This window comes from Lissotriton vulgaris, unplaced genomic scaffold (assembly GCF_964263255.1).
Source record: "Lissotriton vulgaris unplaced genomic scaffold, aLisVul1.2 SCAFFOLD_2870, whole genome shotgun sequence".
NCBI lineage: Eukaryota > Metazoa > Chordata > Amphibia > Caudata > Salamandridae > Lissotriton > Lissotriton vulgaris.
The window spans coordinates 74,111-93,052 of record NW_028244003.1 but is presented as its reverse complement, the minus strand read 5'-3'; positions in this window follow the sequence as shown (position 1 = coordinate 93,052).

Here is an 18,942-nt window from a genome sequence, read left to right as displayed (position 1 = left end):
ATCCATCTATATCATCCCCAAGCTTATCAATCTATTTACCATAATTCACTTTAATTACTTCGGCAGCATCGGAATGAACCTGGATGCCCAGATAACGCACCGGTTCAGTGATCCATTGTAGAGGTAAGTCAAGTGGAAACTGTTTTGTAGAGGGTGTAAGCGGAAACAATATGGAAATATCCCAATTTACCCTTAGGCCTGAAAGACTTCCAAAGTGCAGCACCTCACGGATCACTGGTGATAGATGGATCTCGGGATCCCTAATGTATAAAAGTGTATCATCCGCGTAAGCAGAGGTAATGAGATTGTAACGAGGAAAACAAAGTCCTCTAGGCACGTGATATTCACGCAATGCCTGCAACAGAGGCACAGCAGCTATTGCGTACAACAACGGGGATAGTGGGTACCCCTGCCTGGTGCCCTGCATGATAGGAAACGGAACAGATATCACATCACCCGTGCGCCCCGGAGCCACTGGAGAGTTATTCAATACCGAAACCAGCTGCAGATACTTCACCAACCCCCATGCGGCGCAACACCGCGTACATAAATTTCCATTCAATTGAATCCAAAAACCTTCTCGGCATCTAAAAAGACCGCAGCAGCTTTAACCTCCGGTCGGACGTGCTGCAGAGCTCCAAAAAACGTGTGGAGGCAGTGGGAAAGTGTGCGACTCGAATGATCCCAGCTTGTTCAGGACCTATAAGATGAGGAAGAAGCAACGATAAACGATTTGCCAAGATTTTCGCGAATAGCTTAATGTCCACGTTGATTAATGAGAGCGGGCGATATGAGGGATTAGATGTGGTATTAGAAGATCACTAAAGCCCTTATAGAACGCGACCGTAAGGACATCCAGTCCTGGGGCGCTGCCCTCACGCATTAAACCCAAAGCAAGACAAACCACAGCCACCTCAACAGGGTGCATCAAAAACTCCCTATGCCAGTTCTGCAGCCAAGGAAGTTGTATGTATTCAAGATAGTTAGATATAGCCTCATCACTGGGGGCCAGTTTAGAGATATACAGCTGCTGATAGTAAGACCGAAACTGAGCGTTGATGTCAGTGTGCTGCGTCGGGATAGACCCATCGTCCCCCTTCAATTCAACAACACCACCCGCATCAAGACGGCGATGGGCCATTGATGCCAATACCGAGCCAGGCTGGTCAGACTCTCCATAGACTCTGGTGGAAGCATGTTTGCCCATATGCTTGACCTCCTTGTCAGCCTCCTCATGGAACTCAGCCAGCGTGGTTTTAAGTTGCTCGCGCAACTCAGGGTCGTTGGTGATTAATAGCCGCGCTTCTAGATCCGAAAGATGGGTCTCCAGCAAAGTAAGGTGACCTCAAATAGCACAAAGAACCCCAGCATTTTTACTAATGGCTACGCCTCCGATGAAAACCTTAAACGCCTCCCATACTGTAGTAAAGGAGTCGACCGATCCTACATTGATCTCAAAGTATTCCGAGATCGCACTGCTCAGGTCTGAGTGGAAAACAGTCTAATAACGCATAGGGTGGGAAGCGTCACAGAAACTGAGGAGGGGTTCGAGGGGGCACAGCAATCGTGACCGTGATCGGGGAATTCTCCAAAAAGGAGCGGGCCAGGACAGAGCAATCCAGTACCTTGGGCAACAGAGATTGTGAAATAAACCAGTATTCATTTTGCATGTGAATGTCATATTGCGAAGAATGTGTGTACCCCCCACGTTCACCTGAATGAGACCACCAGACATCCGCCAGCTGAAGTTGCACTGCAATGTCCTCCCCTGCCTTTACCAAGGCAGATAGGGGACGAGTAGGACCCTTAGAGCGTTCAAGAGTTGTGCCCATTATACAATTAAAATCACGGTAGAGAACAACGATCTTTGAGTAAGGCAAGCAAGGAGCGATAACCCCCCGGATCGTCCTAGTTCAGACTATATGAGTTGACAACTAGGAATTCCGACTCTGGGCTATAGCATCGGGACAGTGCATATCTGCCTGCAGGATTTGTCATTATTGGCTCTAGTTTGAAACCTGCCTTAGGGTTAAGCCATGACATTACACCTCTAGAATGGGAAGTGAAAGACGCAGCATGTGAACTCCCTGCCAATCTGCCACCCACCAGTAAGTAGCACAGAGCCCGGAGGCAAATGTGTCTCTTGGAGCAACGCAATGTCAATCACTTTGTTTCAGGTATGCAATAACTTTCTTCACCTTGCGATGGTCATTTAAACCATGAATGTTCCACAACATGAAGGTGAATCGTTTGGGCAAGTTGGCCCTAGCCTGGTGTTCTATCATGGCAATCACAAATGTATAAAGTGTAACTTCCACCCACGGCCCGCCACCCACCATTCCCACCATGCATGCAATAATTGAGCATGTGATCCATAAAATAAAAGATAAGAAAAAAAGGACAATCCACCTACACATATCCCCCCTCACCCATACCTTGCACTCCCCAACTTTGCAAAGGCCAGCACACACCCTCCCATATACCCCAAAAAACATCGATCAGGATACAAACAGACCTAATATAACATAGAAATACCCAAAAACTGGAAATAATGCAGCAGAAAACGCAGTAGGGCAGATGTTACCCAGCAATACAAACTGAACCAACCCACCGCCACAACACCGCTTGCACAATACCAAAAAATCTCCATAACCGCATGACACAAAGTAAAAGACAAATCATAAATAACAAATGAAGATGTGCCTTGTGGTTATCAATAGCGTACTAAACAAAAATAACTCTTGGAGTAGAAATATAAAGCCCTGACCCCCCTCCATCAAGGGTCAGCACCAAAGGTGGGAGACAATGTCATCAGAGAGAAGCTGTCCTGGAGAGAACTCCCACCTACATATCTTAACAAAGCATATTAGCCATCCCGCAAAAAACAGGCCGGTGAAGCATACATAACGTTATGACCGTGCAGAGTTATTTCAAAAACATACAAACGTAGCAAATTACATGTACAATGTGCCAACAGTATCTCCGTCATTGTCATTGTAGGAAGGTGGATATCTGACTATGGTTGTCCCCAACTTTTTGCCTGGTGTTTTGCTGGTTTTTCGACTTAGTTGACCTGGGGCCCTGCTATTCAGGACCCCAGGCCCACTGCTCTCTCTGTAAAATGGATTCCATGTACCTTAGGTGCATATCTAATTGGATACTGAGTCACCTTATCAGTCCCTGTACAGTGTACCTTAGGTACCCAGGGCATAGGTGCACCCAGGGCCTACCAGGGGCTGCAGCATGTATTATGCCACCCCTGGCTGGCCATCCAAATCTGACACAACTGGCTGATAAATCAGCTGGGGCAAGGTGGTGTAATCACCCTTTGCTTTAGATATAGTATCCCTATATCTAACCCTAAAATGGACACATATCCTCCTATCAGTCACTCCTATGGCAGGCCTTATCAATCCTGAAGGCAGAGTGCTTGGAATTATGTGAGATGGTGCTCTAGCATGAGCTGAGCCTGTCTACAGCTTTCAGAACCATGTCCTTTAGCTGTTTCCATGATAACGCTATACCATATACTCTTAAGTGCATTATAATCCTTGCGGTTATTGCCAACTTTGGTATAACATTATCAAAACATGTCGAGTAAGGTGTCATACGAATTGGAATACTACCCCCTCGCCAATTCTGGCGACGGGGGTAGCATTCCACCCTTCTAGAGGGACACAACATGTATGTAACTGTGAACCCCGGTAAAAGTTAACTCTAGCCTCAGCATCACAAAATGGATGCTGCCACCACAGACACAAGTCTGACCTCCTGCTGCTGGGAGTCCTTCCAGCGAGGGAGGCTTGGTCAAAGGGTTTCTTGCCTTGGGAGGTGCTAGCACCACCCCAGACAGGATTTTGTGTATTAGGTAGGACAGGGCTGAAAGGAATGAGACATGCCTGGGGCACACAAGGTGTCCCTGTGCATACACCAGTCTAAACCAGTTCCTGGGGCACTCCAGCCCCAGAGCTGGCGCAAGACCGGACAAAGGATAGGGGGTGTAACCACCCCCCTTCCTGGTCCCACCCAGAGGAGGGACCTAGTCGTAGTACAGCCCCCTTTAGCCGGATAAAGGTAGGAGCTGGTCCCATTCCAAATTAGATTATCCTGAACAACTTTACAAGAAGAAACTCTGGACTTCGACGTTCTGCTCCACAGAAGACTGAAGAAATCTCCCTTGTGGGCAAGGAGTGTCCACCCTGCACAAGCAGGCACCATCAGCGTCCAGCGGCTTCCCTTTGTCGTCTTCCTGCAAGGATCCAGACTTCAGAGCCCGACGAGACCCGGATTCCCAGACCTCTCCAACCTCTACCTACATCTGCAGCACAGCTGAGATCCGTGGGTGCGACGAGACACGTGGGACCGGCCATCTTGAAAGAAGCAGCACTTCGCTCCAGCACGACTTCAGAGGTATCCTCGTCCAAGTGCTTTGGGGACTGAGAAGCCCCGACCCCGAGCAGCTCCTGCACCGAAGACCAGCCCTCCAGCATCCACAAGATCTTCGTGGGGCCCTTCTGCCTGTTTGTTGCTCGACGCGTTGTCTGGTCACTTGCCGGCTGGCTAGTGACCTCCTAGACGATGAACTCTGAAATCTTCACTGCTGGTCTGGTTGCTCCAGACTGGCCCTTGCTCCCTTCTAAAAGAGGAGCACCCCGGACCCTCCTGGTCCACTCCAGGCGCCGTTTCCTCTCACCGCATGGGTTGCCTTTGCCAAGGCCTGTTGACTCTGAAAACGAAGCCGACACCGCCGACAGTGAGAGCCTGCGTGGGACAGCTCGTGCCTCCATCCTGGTTGTCAAAGACTTCACCTGGTCCACGTGGCTGCAGAGACAAGCGTCCACCCTCACCTGATCGCGACGATGACATCTGGTTCCACTCCTGGTTCCACTCCAGTCACTGGCTAGTGACTTTGAACATTGTCCCCTCTGCTTTCAGGTTCTTCTGTTCACTGATCCACCCTTGGATCACAACGGACATCTTCCTCCTGACCGCCTGCAGCATCTTTTCCTCCAGGCTCCATAGACTTCAACGCCGGAACCCGACCCGACTTGGCACCTATGCACTCGCAGCCTGTGGGTGAGGTAACACGAGCATTTTGGTGCTCAAGGGTAGCTTGACTCTCCTAGTGTCCAGTTCCACAGTCGTTTTAGTCCTATCTAGTCAGGGACGTCTGTACTCATTTTTTTCTTAAACTGTACTGTCCATAGACGATTGTACGCATCTCGCGTGTGAGTTCACACTCTGCACACGCGTTCCGTGGGCCTCCTATTACTTACCTCAAGTTAGTATAGCGTGGTCCCAGCGATCCAACAGCCTCTGGACAGCTCCATTTCTATTATCAACTTTCACATTCCACTTACTTAGTATATGGTTTGTCGTGACTCTAAGAGATTGTCATGTGCTTAGCCCTCTGACCTCATAAAGAGTTCAGAGGTGTCTGTTAGTTAATAAATACTTGTTTATTTTCATAACAACCTGTGTGGTGTCTTTTCACTTGGTATTCAAGTGGTTATATGTGGTAAAACAGCTGGCTTCACATGCCAAAAGAGTTTAGCCTAAGACTGCTTTGTCCATGCTACCACTAGGATAGCTGGTCTATAAGGTTGACTTACAACCAATCACCATAAGGGTTGTTTGGACTGATACAAGGTGATCACTAGAACTAGTGAACATCATATATCAGGCCAACTTCTCACAGTCATCTAGACTGCCGGGTGCATCATTTGGTACAGGAACGGCATTCTGATCCTTCACGCGTTTGCCAGCTTTCTCCCACTCACGAAATGCTTTCTGTAGGGACTGCGTGTCTGAATATATCCTGGGTTTACCATCAAACAGAACTTTGAGACCCGCTGGATATAACATAGCGTACTCGATATGTTGGTCACGCAGTTTCCTTTTCAAAGGTATGAATTGTCGCCTGGCCTCCTGCACTTTGAGAGTGAAATCCGGGAACAGGGAGATAGAAGAGCCCTCGTATTGCAAAGTTCCCAGTTCTCGCGCCTTGCGCAGTGCTGCATCTCTGTCCCGGTAGTTTAAGAGCTTTGCTATTATAGGTGGAGGCAGGGCACCAGGCTGGGGGCAAGAGCCAAGAGATCAATGCGCTCTCTCCACAACAAATAAATGGGAAAAAGTTTCTGCACCTAGCAGGGTGGTCAAAAGCTTCTCCACGAATGTCCCCATATTCCCGGTCGGTGTAGACTCAGCCAGGCCCATAATGCGGAGGTTGCTGCAACGCGACCGGGCCTCCAGGTCCTCGGCTCGATCCTGCAATGCAGCCAATGTGTGCTTGACTCTTTTCTGCGTGCCGCCAGTGTCGGTTATTTCAGTTATTCAGTGCTCTGCCATGTCTGTATGCTCTGAATGTTTGCCAACCCTCTCCGACATCCTGTCCATCCTGTAGGCCAACGTTTCTATCTTTGAGTCAATGGCAGTGAGCCCTTTCTGCATAGATGCAATAATCTGCTTGATGTTACGAACAGGGTCGTCCGCAGGGGTGTCCGTCTTGGAAAGCACCCTATCCGCCACCTCCTCGTAGCGTTGTGACTTGGGCTTCTCAAAATTGAGCTTGGGCTGGGACTTGTCAGGCTTCCCCATTGCCAGACCTGCGCACAATGGACAACCCAGGAGGGCACACCCTGGATGCGGCAGCGAGGTGGAGCCCCAGAAGTGAGCAAAGACTGACCGCACAGAAGCAGGACAGTAGGGGCGACGCGGACACCGCACCCAAGAAGAGACTGCCAGCATATGACCATCCAAGAATGCAGACAGGAGCAGATGTCAGTGCAGAGCATGCACCTGAGCCAGGGTAGAGGACAGAATTGTCACATAGGTGCCAGCACCTCAGAGCAGGAAACTTCCAGCCACAAGATTCAGCGCTCACTACCAGTCCCAGCACCAATTGTGAAAGTGCCAATGGATCAGAGTAGAGTATGCCACAGGAGCACGGGGGCTTCAGTCGCTGGGCAAGGCTGCACAGGCAGGTGTATTCGCTTTCGCCACAGGCAGCGCACGACTCTAAGCCCAGAGCTCAGCTCAGGAGAGGAGAAGGGTCGCCGGAGGATACACGCAGTGCCCAGGGATGCAGGCAGCCAGATGGCCCCCTGCAGCACAACAACTTTCCCCATTGTTAAGAACATTAGGAATACACAATCAGGTGTACAAATACTGTTGTTTCACAAAGTGTTTGCAGGTTGCTTACCAACTTTTTGCAATGACTACATTATTTTGCTAACCAACCTACCTCCTAAATGTAAAGACACTGAGAGAGTCATTAAACCCTCTGCCTAGTGAATATTCAGTAGGCAGTGTAGTCACCCCGCCTTCCGTACAGGAGAGACGCCCAGTCGTGAGTGGGTTTTTGCAAACCGCTTTATTCGTTCTTTAAGGTTTAAGTGTCCCACATGCAAACGCTACGGTCTAGAGCAATCTTCGTCATGCAACATTTCCATTCCAAGCTCCTTCCAGACCACAACACTCTTGGGTGCTTCGTGTCGCCCCCATCTGGTTCCTCCGCCTCTGACCCTCATTTTGGTCCAGGAATGAGGAATGGTGTGGCCCTAAGAAGTAAATCAAACATAAGGGGAAAGTAAATATTAAAACTAAAATGGCCTTCTAAATATCCTGTCTACTGTGCCGTCACCATACCCATGCATTCAGTGGTGCCTCTTCTCAAGTGACCCTGGTGATGTGACCGGACCCCAGCCCGCCACCTTTTAATAGACCTTTTAAACCTCCCAACTGCCTCTTGCCTGAAGCCGCGGACCTCCAGGTTGGCGGCAACTGGAGCCACAGCGTCCACCTCTTCACAGGGACCGCTGGACCTCAACACGGTGCTGTTATAGTGCTTTTCCTCTCTCCCGCAATCTCCTTGCTCAGTCTCTCTCCTCATGGGCCATTCGAACTGCTTATGACCATCCGTGGAGTCTCCGGCCTCGTCCTCTCTGTGGGCCTTAGCGCCATCTCGCCTTCCACCTGCTGGCCTCTATCCGTTGGTGTTCTCGTTTTCTCGTCCTCCTCCTAGTTTGTAGCTGCCACCTCCAAATCCCACTAACAAATGCCATATTCAGGGCCATCGCGCTGTTTCATAGAGTTGTGTTGTGGTGGTCCCGTGAGGCGTACTCCGAGCACTGAAGAGCCACAGTTCTCTTCTTCTTGATCCAAGATGGCGGCCATCTTGGAATTCTCAGGCGCGGGGAGTGCTTAATTACAGGCACCTTGCGACTCGACTCTTTCCAACTGACTACAAATATAGGTATGGCGGCCCAGAAGGAAGAGTAGACCTCCAAGTCTGTCTTCGGATTTCAAAAGTAAAATTGCAAGTTTTTTTAAAGTAGCCCAGTTTACTAAATGATAAAAATAAACTGCACTTTAATTGATCCTTTTGTGGAATTAGAAGACTCTCTTTTCTACCCAAAAGCTAATTTAGATTATGAAGTGAGAAGGCTGTTAATGAATTTTAAACTAGGGGAGTCACCAAGGGGTGAAACATCTTCCTTGTAGTAATGATTTGAAATACCAAGTGCAAAATCCAGGGCTAAAAGTGTGCATTTTATCTCTCCGGCCTTTTTGGTTTACAAAACTCTTTACCTAAAGTTGATTACTGCAAAGTAAGAACATTTTCTTCAGAACAGTATCTTGTAAATCAACCTAAGCTAGTAAATATTTATGAATTGTATATATTTTTTTAATCTTTTCTTGTATTGTCTTGAATATTATAGCTTTTTGTTTTAGCCATCATGTGGAAACTATTTGATATGTTTATGTGCAAATATTCAATTTAATGAATAAAAATAAACATTTTGGCACAAGTGTCTAGTGTGGGTGTGTTTCGTCTGGGCTGCATTGGTGTGCAATTGTCCACTTGGAATATGAGCTCAAACTGGGACGAGGGCGTGTCCCACGTACCCACAATCAAAGCACAGTGACACCCTCCTTGGTGTAAGCAGGCTAGGACATGATGTGCAAAGCTTTTTCACAGTCACTACCAGTCTTAATCATGGTTTGCTATGGCAACAATGTTTTTAATGATCTGAATAAACCATCAGCAGAGTCCAACATGTTTACTGGCTCCTGAAATGGCTTTGTGACTCCATACTGACGCGTCCTTTCTAAATTGCAATTTGGTAGGAAATGCATCAATAATTGTGACCGAAATCAATCTTCTGAGTTGGTGTGGAAATGTATTCACAGAAGGTAAGGTGTCCTGGTGGACCAGGGCGAACTCTGAAAAACATGTTCACAAAATAACAACAACAAAAACCTCTCATTTGTAAAGGCCGCCTCCTTTCCTTTAAGGACAACGGGCTGCATTTAAAACAAAAGAAGTTTACTTTATTGAAAGGCCATCGCAGGCCTGGTGGGGGGCTTCCCTTACAAGCCACCATCCATGGCATGACATTGAGTCAGAAGGAGTCACAGTTGCAACCTTGCACATGAATATTCATGAGGTAGGCCAAATTGCAACCCACTCCGAACTGGGATTTAGAAAACAGACCTCCTGGGATGTAGGAGGGTTCACAAGACTACCGGTCGCAACTTACAATCAGATTTTTCAACCAGTATATGGGGGCAGATTTATGACGGACTTGCGCCACGTTTACGCCGCCGTTGTGTGACGCAACGGCGTGGAAAAGTGGTGCATCCCTGCGACCTATTTACAACGTGACGCATCTAGGCAGATGCGTCACGTTGTAAAGCCCTGCGCCACATGAAACCTGCGTCAGGTTTCATGTGGGCGTTCTGTCGCAGGGTGGGCGTTCCCTCGTAGGAAAGCCCCGTAAAACTGACGCAGTGAAATCTACAGGATTTCACTGAGTCAGTTTTACGAGGCTGCTGCGTCAAATCCTTACGCCTGCTTGAAGCAGGCGTAAGGAGTGACGCACCACGTCATCTATGGGTGGCCTCTGTACATTGCAGGAGTTGCGTCGCACTTGCGACGCTACTCCAGCAATGCGCCGCCCGTACACCACAAGATGCGTCACGCATCTGCCCTTCCTTGCACCATGGTGCGCCGCATTGTAAATGCGGCGCATCTGTGGTGCCGCAAGGAGGGAATTGAGTGACGCATCAGTTCTGGCGCATCCCTGCTGATTTGCAGAGATGCGCCAGAACTCATAAATCTGCCCCTAGGTACTTTGGCCCTGAGTTCTGTCTTTTGTATGTGCCCTTGTGTTTCTACAGTGTTTGCTCAGTTTATGATGCCAGTACCATGATGCTCTGTTTATCAATGCATGTGATAGTTTGTCAGTCGTAGTTATTCACCGTAGCTTTGTGATGTCACACAGTGACGTCTATTGATGTGCTGGAGTCCTGCCTTTCACGACGGGCTCGCTGTGTTGAGGGTAAATGTTTGCAAAGTGTTTGTGATTTCACAATCTAGGCACATGGTTGGTGTCCTCCCTGGGAGTGGTTTGTCTACGTCCTTTGAGGTTTGTGTGTTATTTACTGGAAGGCTGATTGTGTTATGTACCCGGTCTGTTATTTTGCAATAAAGATTATTGTTGTTTTTAACAATTGTATTATGTTTTTATGTGCTTTTATGTTTATGTATGTAACACGAATAAAGTGTTATTGAATTGAGTGAAACTTTCTGCAGCCTCAGAGCTTAGCTTTACTGCAGTAGGAGTTTCTCGGTGACCCAGCTCTCTCCTCCCACCTCACATCTGCTTTGTGGGTGTCTCTTGTGGTTTGTGGGTGTCTCTTGTGGTTTGTGGGTGTCTCTTGTGGTTTGTGGGTGTCTCTTGTTGTTTGTGGGTGTCTCTTGTGGTTTATGGGTGTCTCTTGTTGTTTGTGGGTGTCTCTTGTGGTTTGTGGGTGTCTCTTGTGGTTTGTGAGTGTCTATAGTGGTTTGCGGGTGTCTCTTGTGGTTTGTGAGTGTCTATAGTGGTTTGTGGGTGTCTCTTGTGGTTTGTGGGTGTCTCTTGTGGTTTGTGGGTGTCTCTTGTGGTTTGGGGGTGTCTCTTGTGGTTTGTGAGTGTCTATAGTGGTTTGTGGGTGTCTATGGTGGCTTGTGGGTGTCTCTTGTTGTTTGTGGGTGTCTCTTGTGGTTTATGGGTGTCTCTTGTTGTTTGTGGGTGTCTCTTGTGGTTTGTGGGTGTCTCTTGTGGTTTGTGAGTGTCTATAGTGGTTTGTGGGTGTCTCTTGTGGTTTGTGAGTGTCTATAGTGGTTTGTGGGTGTCTCTTGTGGTTTGTGGGTGTCTCTTGTGGTTTGTGGGTGTCTCTTGTGGTTTGTGAGTGTCTATAGTGGTTTGTGGGTGTCTCTTGTGGTTTGTGGGTGTCTCTTGTGTTTGTGGGTGTCTCTTGTGGTTTGTGGGTGTCTGTTGTGTTTGTACTGCCCATCCTGGAACACTCCTTAATATTTCACTTGCTGTCTCCATTTTTATGGTCTGACTTCACGCCGCAGCTGTCCCCAACAACTATGTGACAACTACCAGGAGAGGACCTTTGGCTCCGCCCACATGTTGGTAGCCAGGAGAACATGTTTTGATTGGGCAGGTTTTGTGTTCTTCCACAAAGAAGTGCTTTCCCTCCACACAGCTGTGAACATTTCATTTGTTTATCCAGCTGCCTGAGCTTGAATTTTCAGGGGCACACACGTTGTAATGCTGGTGAGGTGTCTTAGATAACTTGATAATTTATGGTGTTTTTATCTGGCAGCAGCACAGATGGGGTTGAGAAAGTCATTAAATTACGTAGATGTTTACGTCTGACTTGACAGTGCATTCTTAAACCAGTCTTATTGACATTGTCAATGCTTGTTTTTACAATAATTCCACATTTTGGGTAAAAATCTTGGAAACTTCTACATTAAATTGTGTGTGGTGACGTGTCATTTGTGTGATATTGCTCATACCGGCGCTGGCTCTACAGCCCCTGAACTAGGGGCATACAAGGAAGTACACATCTGCTGGGCCGTTGTGAATTAGGAGAAGGTTTCTTGGCACACACACCAGGCACAAGGTGTGCAGAACATTACACATGGGGTTCTGTACTTTTGAGAATAAGGCGTGCCTTTCAGATCATTGCAGTTTGCCCTACCATTAGTTTCGTTAAAATGTGTCCAGTTTGGAGGCTGCAGCTTTCTACCTAGGAGAGGATTGCCACCCCAGGAGAAGAGCGCCCCCCCCGGAGAAGAGCGTCCCCCCAGGAGAAGGACATCACCCCAGGAGAAGAGCGCCCCCCCCCCAGAGAAGAGCGTCCCCCAAGGAGAAGGACATCACACCAGGAGAAGAAGGATGTCATCCCAGGAGGAGGACATCACCCCAGGAGAAGAAGGGTGTCATCCCAGAAGAAGGGTGTCATCCCAGGAGGAGGACATCACCCCAGGAGAAGAAGGGTGTCATCCCAGAAGAAGGGTGTTGTTATATCCTGCTCTTCCTCTCTCTTTGTCCCCCCTTAGTGTTAGTGTCTGCTTGTCTATGTCATGTCTCTGTGATGTCATCCATGATTCTACCTGTTGCTGTTCAAGGGATTTATCAGTTACCTGGAGGCTGAGCAGGAAGTTATCTGCTCCCGGTGGGGTTTCTTACCATATTACATTCCTACTTGAATGCTGTACCTGACCATCTAATTCCAAGAACAAATATACTTCATGAACATTACAACAAGGACCCATCATCTTTATTTTATTGAATTTAACCCGTGTCAACCCAGGAGAAGGTCATCACCCCGAGAGCCTGCGTCCCCAGCGAGCCTGCGTCCCCAGCGAGCCTGCGTCCCCAGAGAGCCTGTGTCCCCAGAGAGCCTGTGTCCCCAGAGAGCCTGTGTCCCCAGAGAGCCCGTGTCCCCCCAGAGAGCCTGTGTCCCCAGCGAGCCTGAGTCCCCAGCGAGCCTGCGTCCCCAGAGAGCCCGCGTCCCCAGCGAGCCCGCGTCCCCAGTGAGCCCGCGTCCCCAGCGAGCCCGCGTCCCCAGAGAGCCCGTGTGTCCCCAGCGAGCCCGTGTCCCCCCAGAGAGCCCGTGTCCCCCCCAGGGAGCCCGTGTCCCCCCAGAGAGCCCGTGTCCCCCCAGAGAGCCCGTGTCCCCCGTGAGCCTGAGGGGAAACAAAGGCTCACACCCTGTTAGCACTTCACACATACTTAAGAGAGGCAGCTTTTCACATTGTTCAGTCCTTGTTTTGGAGATATGCATGCACTGTAAGAATATCAGACGTGTTGGTCTTTCTCAGTATTTGCACAAAATAAATAGCATTTATATAGCGCTTACTTCCCCTGAGGAGGTGTTGAAATAATTTAAATATCACAATATTTTCTTTTAAAGCACTATAGCTAGAGCAGAGGTCTTCAAACTTTTGTAGGTTGAGCCCCCCAACTGAATTCTGTTAGATGTTGGACCCCCCCACCACCACCTGAGAGAAGTTTCTGGAATCTGGTACACTACATATTCGACCCCCACCCGCATATCCCGGGCCATATCTGACAAATAATGATCAACACAATAAGAGTGTTTAGTAAACTGCAGGTTTGTGAGTGGGTGTGTTTAAATGACACAGGCTTTTTACACAGCTCAAAAACAATTTTCCAAGATAAAATATGCAGAAATTGTTTTTGCTAGGCTGATTCATTTTACACAAGACATAGATTGATAATAACACCACCAACATTAATGTGACAGGTGCGCCTATTGTGGATGGAATTTTGCTACTTCCATCCTCAGGCTGTGCTCCACATCCACTAATTTTACAGCAAATAATATCTTTGAAATCCTAAAATTTTTCATTTGTGAGGGCCCTTTTTGATCTACAAAAACGTTTTGTATGGTTGTTGCATGAAACACACACATTTCTCTGCAAATAGTAATAGACTCTCCCACATCATTCACATTCAAAAGAATCTATTTGAGAATTATTCCAGGCCATCAGGGCAAAAACAACAGAGCTGTCTCGATCAAGGGGCCCCCTGAAAGGCTGGATTGAAGTGCATGTAAATGTGTACTTTTGTACTTTAGGATGAAAACTTGATGGGGTTTAACATGTCCAAACCTGTGTACAGGGGCGCAACTAGACCCAAACTTTGGGGGAGGGGGGCAAACACTTTCAGCCAGGGATGGCCATAGCACTGGGCGCACACAGTGCACAGTATTTTTTACACCCCCTCCCCCTTTTTTCCTTCTCCATTAATTCCCTCACTACCACTCACAAACCATGCACCTCATTCTCTATTGCACCTTTCTGACAAACATTTCATGTTTTTATAGCACTACTCATAGTTTACTCACATTCAGTTCTTTAATCTGTATGGTACACTTTCTTTGTAGCAGGCACATTATCCCTCTGCGCTGTGTAGGTGGCAGGAGTTCCTATGTGAGTGCACAGTGAGCGAGGCATCAGTGTGAGAATGAGGTGAGAGGAGTGACTGCAGGGTGAGTGAGGTGGCATATGAATTTGGGTGCGGATGTAAGTGCAGAGAGAGGGACGAATGAATGCATGGTTATTGATGGGCTTGTTTGAGTGAGATTGCAGATTGAGCAGTGAGGGGGGCAGGTGAGTGAAGTGTCACATGAGTGCAGGGTGAGTAGTGTGCTTGTGTGACTGCAGGGTGAGGTACAGGGCGAACAGCTCAAGTGCATTGTGAGTGCAGAGTGATCACTGTGAGTGCAGGGTGAGCGGGTGAATGCTGTGAGCGCATGGGGATCAATGTGAGGGCATTGTGATCGCTGTGAGTGCAGGGTGAGCGTGAATGTGAAGGGCGAGGATGAAGAGAGAGTTGTCTGAATACAGGGTGCGTTTCCAGACATTTGATGTAACTCAGCATGTTATTGACAGCGGCGTTGAGTTTCAGATACAAGTTAAACTATTGCTATTATGGCATTAATCAGGGATTGAGGGTGGAGGAAATAAATAATGTGCTGATCTTGCAACAAACTTTCAGTTTTATGATTAGGGTTGTCAGCTCATTATTTTGATGTCCCAGGCAGTACACAAATAAGTCCCCTATAGCTGTATGTTCGGTACTTATCTGTGCGTACTTTGAACAGCAAATATAAATAGAAAACACTTTTAATTTTGTTCTAGGTCTGCTTGAGTGATCCTTGACTGATAATTAAAGGGAAAAAAGACAGAAGTCACATTGCAAATGAATACAAACGTATTTATTTATAACCTGTATTTACCCCCACATGCATCAAAGTATTTTGGAATCGCAAACGGTGCGATTCCTTAAAATCGATCGCTTGCGACTCCAAAATAGCTTTTTGGAATGCATCATTCAATTTTAGAATTTGCATAATTTTTGCGATTTCTAAAATTGCATTTGCTTTTAAGAAATCGCAAATATGCGATTTCTTAAAAGCAATGCATGAATATTTTTCAAATTGCGAATTCGCAATTAGGGGGTTAAATTTACCGAGTGGTTAAACCACTCGGTAAATTTGGAAAAAGGTGTAAAAATGCTTAAAAATGCTTTTTTTAAGCAGTCATGTTACGGACACACATGTCCTTAGGACATGTGTGTGTGTAACATGATGCGAAAAATACATTTCAGGGGTGCAGGGGGGGGGTCCTTTGGACCCCCCCCTGCACCCATGAAATGCATTAACAAATTGCGATTTTCAAAATGAAAATCGCAATTTGTTAAAGCCTTCCCATTGATCCCTATGGGCCTTTTGGCCCATAGGAAACAATGGGAAGTGCGAATTCGCACTTTGGAATTCGCATAATATTTGAGAATCGGTAAAAATTGAGATTTTTACCGATTCTCAAATATTTTGCACAAATGTACATGCATCCCATTTTGCATTTCCTAATTTGCGATTCCCTAAAAATCGCAAATTAGGAAGTGCAAAATTAAACAATGATGCATGTGGGGGATGGTGTCCAGACAAGCCATTTGCCGGCTCTTTAAACCACACATGGCATTTTCTTTTGACAACTTGAAGCCATTTATGCCCTGTGGATGTTGTGCACCCGCCTGTTTAATTTAAAAAGGAATGTGGTCTCCTTTCTGGAAAGAGGAGGGGGATACATTACTGGGGTTGAAATGATTCAGCTGCAGTGGGAGGCAAGGAGTTTCCTCTGCTATGAAACCAAACACGAAGGAACAGACAGTCCACAGAGGTGTTTGAAATTGCTTATGGGTGTACACTCAGTGCTGTGATTGCTTTGGTTTTGCCCACATGTTCTGACGTTTTACTACTTTACTTTGCTAGTCTAAGTAATAAGATCTGGAAGATGATTGGACTGCTCTAGGGCGGTTAGCTCGTGGAAATAAAAAAGAATCAGTATGTCGTGCCCCATCAATTTCCCCTCCCTTCAACCCTCCGTTACTGCCGAACCCCCGGATAACAATCCATGCGGTTTCAACTCACTGCTCGCCTGCCTGACTTTAAAATGGCGGCAACCATCTAAAATCAGTGCCCCCGTCCGTTCACTTGGACTCGAGGCCCCACGTCTACCTCTTACCAGGTGCTGCTCTAAGAGGGGATAATAAATTGCTGCTCTCTCTTAATCCTGGTGCGGGTTCACCAAAGCTCCCGATCTTCTTTACCACCATCAATGCGACCCCTGTGTAAGCCCCCTAGCCACAAAATGGCGCCCATTCCGCTTCATCACGGATAACCTATGCATGTCCCGGACACCGGCAATGCCCCGCACGCAAAGAACCACTCCAGACTGCACAATGGGGAAATTAAAAATCATGCAGAACCTGACTGTACCTGAGACGGCACTGGTGAATCAGCCGAGTACCCGCACATTGGCTAAGCTGGCAACTATAGCCCACCAGATCCATGGGAACTTTTCACTGGACTACCCTCCCCCTACCCCTCCTCGCTCTACTCCTCTCTGCTTTCCTGCTAGTGATCTCTGCCTTCACCTGTCCTGGCCCTTAGCCCCCACCCTGTTTACCTAAGAATTTCCCCTCGACATCTGAGATCTAGCTATTCTGTCTGAAGTCCGAAGGAGCTACCTGGTTTAGCTATAGGGGAGACAAGTCGGGGATCCCCTCCTTGGACAACAACCTACCCAGTCAGTCTTTAGCCAGACTTTCTTTCATCTCTCCTGTCACCCCTTCCTGCACCCTCCCCCTATTTTTGTCTCTCCTTCTCTCCTCTCTCAATGTATTGAGACTGAAGTATTTTGTCTGATGCCCGATGAAGCTACCTGGTTTAGCTATAGGGGAGATGGGCCATGGAATCCCTCCTTGGTCGCCACCTACCCAGCCGGCCCTTAGACAGACTTCATTTAGTCTCTCCTTGCTGTCGCTTCCCCTATCCCCCCTTTCTCTACTTCTATGCCCCCTCCCCTCTACCCTCCATCTATTTTGTCCTCCACGTTTCTTTAAATATTTTTCCCACTGAGTCCGAGCTATTTGGCCATGCCGGAAACAAAGAAGAAAAGGCAGCAAGCAGTGGAATGCAGGAACTTTATTCCGCAAACAAAGAAGAAAAGGCAGCAAGCAGTGGAATGCAGGAACTTTATGCCGCAAACAAAGAAGAAAAGGCAGCAAGCAGTGGAATGCAGGAACTTCATGCCGGAAACAACGAAGAAAAGGAGCCAGCAGTGGAATGCAGGAACTTTATGCCAGAAACAAAGAAGAAAAGGCAGCAAGCAGTGGAATGCAGGAACTTCAAGCCGGAAACAAAGAAGAAAAGGCAGCAAGCAGTGGAATGCAGGAACTTCATGCAGGAAACAAAGAAGAAAAGGCAGCAAGCAGTGGAATGCAGGAACTTCATGCAGGAAACAACGAAGAAAAGGCAGCAAGCAGTGGAATGCAGGAACTTCATGCAGGAAACAACGAAGAAAAGGCAGCAAGCAGTGGAATGCAGGAACTTTAAGCCGGAAACAAAGAAGAAAAGGCAGCAAGCAGTGGAATGCAGGAACTTCATGCAGGAAACAACGAAGAAAAGGCAGCAAGCAGTGGAATGCAGGAACTTCATGCAGGAAACAACGAAGAAAAGGCAGCAAGCAGTGGAATGCAGGAACTTTATGCAGGCGAATTTCGCGGCACTTCCTGCACTCTCTGTTGCTGTCCCTTCATCTGTGATGCTCCTGCCTGCTGATTAGCGGCTGCTGCTCCGAGGTCTCCTATCAAAAATCCCCACTTGAAAATGGGTCACGACTTCACGATTTTACAGTGCAGTGTGCCCCCCCCCCCCTCCTTCAGGAAAGGGGGGCACCGCACAGATCGAAGAACTCCGGGGGCCAGAAGGCTTTACTCTGACCAAGGGTAACATTGTTTTGTGTAAAGTGTACAAAAGAAAAGTGTGAGTCTTCTGCCTAGATCAGGAGGGCTTCCCTCTATACTCGAAATGTGCTCGAATGTACTCATGATAGACACGTTAAACATATATGTGAGGGCTCAGGATCTGGTGTCACTTCTTGTGATGTCACTTCCTGTGATGTCACGCGCCATAATGTTTCGTGCCGTGATGTCACTTGCATACTTATTAACTAGGTTAGTCCCCTCACTTCTTTTTTAGGACTTGTGCCCTGCCTGCGTCCCCAAAGACCCTGTGAACGCCCCCACCGCCCCCCCCCCCCCTCTGCAGACAGCTGGACATATAGAAGGACGAAGAAGACTTAAATTATGTGGTCAGTCTGAGGAAGATTTGTGTTTTTTGGGCGATGGGACACTTTGACAGCGTTTGCGTTTGTTCGTGCTTGTTTTATTTATGCATAGTTACTAAAAGCCTGTGCAGGCGTGAGCTGTGAGTAAAACACGCATGACACAAGTGCTGTGCGGTGCTTACATACACATGTTCAAAAGGGCTCATATAAACCATTTTATCGTGTGTGGGTTTTCCGGGCGATGTCCCGGTGCGACTGCACCACACTGCCCAGTACCAAGACCATCTGGGCGAGGCGGGAGGACGCCCGGATCACGGTGACCCGAGCACGAAAGTTACAGCAACTTTTCCTTTAATTGAACGCCTGTTACTAACCTGAATTAATAAATGACGCCTCCGCACCCCACGCGCAGGTGTGAAAATAAAGGTGGTAATTACTGT